Genomic DNA, 6,292 nt, shown 5'->3' on the forward strand with positions numbered 1-6,292 from the left:
TCTTCACTGACTGTAACAGTCCAGAGGGTAATTGATGCTCAGCTTTCACTTGCTAGCATGTCAGACATTTCCCTACAAACTCCGTTACTTCTCGTTTAAGTCCAGGCCACCAGTACAATTTTCGTAAGTCATGATACAACTTGTTCCCTCCAGGGTGCATGGCACAAAGTCCTCCATGAGCTTCCTTCAATATTGTCTGCCTCAAATCAGAGTCCTTCGGAACACAAATTCTTCCTCGGAAACACAGAACTCCTTCGCCATTTAACCCAAACTCAGAAGTTTCCCCTTCCTTAACTTGTTGAAAACGAGTGACTAAAGACTCATCGTTCAACTGCTTTTCCTTAATCTGATCCACCCAGGTTGGCCTTACTTGCAATTCAGCCAACAAACTGCCATCATCATACAGACTCAAACGAGCAAACATTGTTCTCAGATCAGATACGGTTCTACGACTTAAAGCATCGCCTATCACATTAGCCTTGCCTGGGTGATACTCGATCGAACAGTCATAATCCTTAAGCAACTCAATCCATCTCCTTTGCCTAAGGTTCAGCTCCTTCTGAGTCAACAAATACTTAAGACTCTTGTGGTCTGTGTATATAATACACCTTTCTCCGTACAAGTAATGTCTCCAAATCTTAAGTGCAAATATCACTGCTGCCAACTCTAAATCATGAGTCAGATAGTTCCCTTCGTGAGGTTTAAGCTGTCGTGATGCATATGCAACCACCTTACCCTCCTGCATTAACACATAGCCCAAACCCATGTGTGATGCGTCACTGTACACAGTAAAATCATTCCCAGACTCCGGCTGAATTAACACAGGTGGTTCAGTCAGAACTTTCTTCAACTTCTCAAAAGCTCCCTACTGCTTCTCAGTCCATACAAACGGTTCTCCTTTCCTTATGAGTTTTGTCAGGGGTGCTGCCATAACAGAAAAACCTTTCACAAACCTTCTATAGTATCCTGCCAGTCCTAGGAAACTTCGTATTTCTGACACCGTCCTAGGTGCCTTCCACTCCAAAATTGCTTCAATCTTTCGAGGGTCCACCTTAATCCCCTCAGCAGAGACCACATGTCCTAAGAAGGTTACCTCCCTCAACCAAAATTCACACTTGCTGAACTTCGCAAAGAGTTCCTTCTCCCTTAACACTCGCAGCACTATACAGAGATGCTCATCATGTTTCGCTTCAGTTTTAAAATATACCAGGATATCATCAATGAAGACGACTACGAATCAATCCAAGAATGGTTGGAACACCCGATTTATCAGATCCATAAATGTTGCAGGAGCGTTCGTCAGTCCAAATGGTATAACCAAAAACTCGTAATGACCATACCGAGTCCTGAATGTCGTCTTATGGATATCCGCCTCTTTGACCCTTAACTGATGATATCCAGATCGGAGGTCGATCTTAGAAAATACAAAAGCCCCTCTAAGCTGGTCAAACAGATCGTCAATCCTTGGCAGTGGGTACTTATTTTAATCGTCAGTTTGTTCAACTGGCGATAATCAATGCACATCCGCATCGTACCATCCTTCTTTTTCACGAATAGCACTGGTGTTCTCCATGGAGACACGCTTGGCCTAATGAAGCCCCTATCCAACAACTCTTGAATTTGAGCCTTTAACTCCACTAACTCCTTCCGTGCCATCCTATACGTGCGATGGACACATGCGCCGTTCCAGGTAACAAATTTATTCCAAACTCAACTTCTCAGTTCGGAGGCAATCCTGGAAGCTCCTCTAGAAAAACATCTTGGAACTCCTTTACGGTCCTAACCTTATCCACTTGCAGTCCCTTCTCTTCCGACTGACTTACAAATGCCAAATAGGTCTCATAACCTTTCCGAATCCACTTTTCGACTCTTAATGCTAACACCACATTGGACAAATAATCCCGTCACTCACCTATCACCATAACCTCCTCATCCTTTGTGGTCCTTAACACCATTTGTTTAGCAGCACAATCCAAGGTCGCCTTATGCTTAACAAGCCAGACCATTCCCAAAATGAGATCAAACTCTCCGAACGGTAACTCCATCAGATCTCTAGGGAAAATCCTACCTTGAGTTTCTAAGGGTACAGGTTTATACAGTTTGTCTACCCTTACCGAGTGACCCAAAGGACTTAGTACAGATACCCAACTCACAATCTCCTCAGAGCAGTCCAAGTTGTCCATAATTCGTTCTGTGGCCTCCAACCAATATTCTGCCACATTCGAGGCAATACCAGACACACCCCTAAAGATCTCTGCTCCGTTGGCCCGGAGTCGTTCAGAAATCGATCCTCGATTTTCGTTGCCCGAACTTGTCCCGGCAACCCTTTCCAGAACACGAAGCATTGCCTGCGACAGGGCATCATCCTCGGTACCACGGTCATAAGACTCTACCTCTGTTGCCGGTGGTACCGGTGCATCCACCGCCGACATATGTCTCAAAGACGAAGATCTCACTTGAGCACTTCTTCGGCTACGTTCACGGCCTCTTGTGCTCATATCGTATTATCTTGATTACGAATTTTTATGCATCAATTAATATTCCAGTGTTTATTACAGATGTTTTATGAATCAGACAGTAGTTCAGAGTTTGTTTTCGCAGAATCGAAGTCTAGCTACAGTTTCAGTCTCTTATCAGATTTTCCTATGGTTTCAGTATCATCCTATCTAGAGTATCCTAATAGGGTTTCAGTACAGACATATAATTCAGGAAAATATTCAGAAAAATTTAGAATAATACTTACAGACTTGAGCCGGAGATTCAGTGTGCCACCTCATCAGTTTTTAGATAAACTCAAAAGATTTAGGCTTTTTGAAATCCATTTTCCAAACATTTGTGTTAAAAAAACAAGTTCGGAGATTATCTCCTTTAAACAGGAAATTTATTTTCAAGAGCCAGGTTTTTTTTTCAAAAAAATACCCTCTTTTTTTGTTTTGGCATAAAGTTTTGAAAACCCTTTTTGGACCCGATCCACAGCCGAGTTGTTGTAACCTAGGCTCTGATACCATTAAATGTAGCACCCCAAACTCGACCCAGACGTTATGACCGGATCCGACATGCCACATCGAAGCGTTCAAAACATTTTATATTGTTGATCCAGAAAAGTTACTTAATGTTTTAAAATATAATTTCATTATAGGTTAAAGTGAATGGAAGCTGTGCACCAGGTAGGAAACCGGTAAAGAGGTGGTGAGTCCATCGGACTGCTTAAGTACCAAGCTCCCTTCGGATCCAATCCTAGACGTGCATACCGCCATTTCCACACCTTAACATCATGGATATTTCTAGGAAACCGATTTGATTAAGTCATTTTTAGGAAAAGTGATTAATTTTGGAAAATACTTTCATTGCGGAAGCTTTGCTTGTTGTCGTGTTATTTTGAAATCAATTGTTGTTTTTGAAAACGCGCCTTAAAGCTATCCAATTTCAACAGTTAAAATAAGTAATACCTATCTTAGTAATACATATTAAAACCATCAAAAATAATTAAGCGGCCTTATTACATTTAAAAACCCAAAACTTCAAACGTAAATAAAAGGATGTCTAGTTCACCAGAAGAAAATCAAACTTTCAGAACGGGTGGCCACTCCAAATTCCCTCACAGCTCCAAGCCCACTATGGTTGGGGATTTCCTGCGTGGATGAAAATAAAAGGGGTGAGTTTGGGGAAACTCAGGAAAACCCATTCAAAGCCCAAGCCAGCTCAAGCCTATTGGGCCTAAGCCCATTCAGGTAACAGTGGTACTGGACCAAAGCCCTTTTCAGATTACAATAAACTGGGCCTTAGCCCCTTATTCAGATAACAGTATGGCCCATAGGCCCATTTCAAAATACATGCAACATCAATAACATATGCAAGCCCATTTGGGGAGACTACTCAACCCACTAACCACTACACTCCACCCGTACCAGCCCTACACTCAATGTGGGGAATAGCTCAACCCACCCAGCCCAACACTCCACAGTTTCAGCCTTGCTGCTCAGTTAACAGTAAATTGAGGCAAAGCCTCAAGTACGTGGACAAGTCACTTTCAGTACTTCCTCCGTCAATATCCCAATCCCATGCATCAGATAATAACAACATGGCATGTAGTAAATAACAACAGTCAAACATGCATTTAGGTCAATTTAACCCTAGGGGCATTTCGGTAATTTATCTACTAGGGTAAAACTATAAATTTTCCACTTTTAAAGGTATTTCAGTAATTTAACTATTTTAGGGTTTTTCATGCATATTCCTAGTTTTCACGTACTAACAGAATCACGTACTGAGGGTTCTTACCGAATTAGGCCCATTGGCCCATCATTCCAATTTTGGCCCATTAAGCCCAAAAATATCTAGGGCACAGAAATCATGCATTTTGCAGTCCAAATTTTGCAGCTTACCAAAAACATTAATCGATTTACCCCACGAGCATTCGCACACTCTCAAATCTACAAAATACCGGTTTTCGGCATTTTGACTTTTTGACTTTTCGACTTTTGCCGATCCAGACTAAGAAAGAGGGTGTTAGTTACACACCTGTTTGCGACGATATGCTGACGAGATCCACACACGAACTGCCTACAATTTGATTACTAACACGTTAATCTAACTATTCAAATACGAACTACGTATTAACCCCTTACAATATTCGGCCAACCACACTTACAGATCATAGTAAACTTATAAGAAAACAATAAGCAACTCATTTACAAATTTTTGTCAATGTTTACCACATAATCATAATTTCACTGCAAGCTGTCTTCCTGAGCAACAATCACTAAATTATTTATAATTGGAGCTACGAAACTCCAAATCAAGTTCCATTAATTTTCTATGAAAATAGACTCATATATCTTCTATCCATAAAATTTTTAGAATTTTTGGTATGGCCAATCAATACCATATTTTTATTAAAGTTTCCCATGTTTCACTGTTTGACTAATCTGACCACTCTTCATTACGAATCAAATTTCTCATTGTACAGAATTCAAAATATGTTCTCGTTTATTCCATTTGAAATTAGACCCATTAATATTTAATTACATAATTTATTAAGCTTCTAATTCATCTCCCACAATTTATGGTGATTTTCCAAAGTCACGTTACTGCTGCTGTCCCCAGCAGATTTATTACCAAATCACTCTTTCACACATAACTTGCATGCATGTTATTTAAACATGTATATCACCAATCAATCATCACATATCTATGATTTTACTTAAGTATAATCTCCATTTCATCATTTTAAAGCACAACATGTTAGCCAATTTTTCCCTTTAGCATCTAAGGCACATGCATACTCATTTGTTTGGCTCAACTTCACCTATCTTCTATTTTTCATCAAAAGAACATGAAACAACAACCATTTCCTTCATTTTAATTCATGACTAAATGCTCACAACACAACTAAAAACCAAAATATGCTTCAAGAGTTAAGGTAGAATCAAGATGAACTCATGAACCTCAAAATAAAAGCAAACTACCATGAACTTACCTTCAATTTTCTTCCCCAAGTGACCGAACATTCAAGAGCTTTCTCCTCTCCTTTCTCTTCTCTAACTTTAGGCTATGATGAACAAAGATGGACAAAACTTTGTTCTTTTCACCCCTTTTTCTTTTAATAAAATTTCATATTTCATCCATTTAATTCTTTAATACAAAAGACATGAAATTCCAATCATGGAACATTTACCTAAACCATTATCATGGAACATTTACCTAACCCATTATCATGGAATATTTACCTAATCCATTATCATGGAACATTTACCTAACCCATTATCAATTTGTATCAATTTGTACCATAAATTATGGATATCAAGTGCTCATATTGTCTACAACAACATGATGGCTGGCCACTTCATTTAAAATGGGAGGTTTGTCATGCAAATCCTTCTATTTTGCACTCCTATTTATTTGGCCACTTCAATTTAGCCTATAGCATTTTCAAACATTTTCACATAGGTCCTATTTCATAATTTCACCCCCTTTTTCTTATGGAACAAAAATTAACTAAAATTGCCGAGTTCTATCTTAAGCTTGGGCCTTTTAGAGGCCCACTAACATAATTAAACCTATGCCAACATTCACAAAATTCTCGAAAATTGGGGCGTTACACATATTATCACGTATTCTAGTCGAGAACGGTTAACCTTTTGGTTTGCAACGTAATTCTCTATCCGGTAACAACTTAAATGGAGCAAGCAGTACAGGCGACCACTTACGTTCATCTGGGACTGGTGGGAATACGTGTCTCCACGCGTTGTACATATATTCTAATTTGTACACTTTTTCGACATAGCTCATG

This window comes from Gossypium hirsutum, chromosome A07, assembly GCF_007990345.1.
Source record: "Gossypium hirsutum isolate 1008001.06 chromosome A07, Gossypium_hirsutum_v2.1, whole genome shotgun sequence".
NCBI lineage: Eukaryota > Viridiplantae > Streptophyta > Magnoliopsida > Malvales > Malvaceae > Gossypium > Gossypium hirsutum.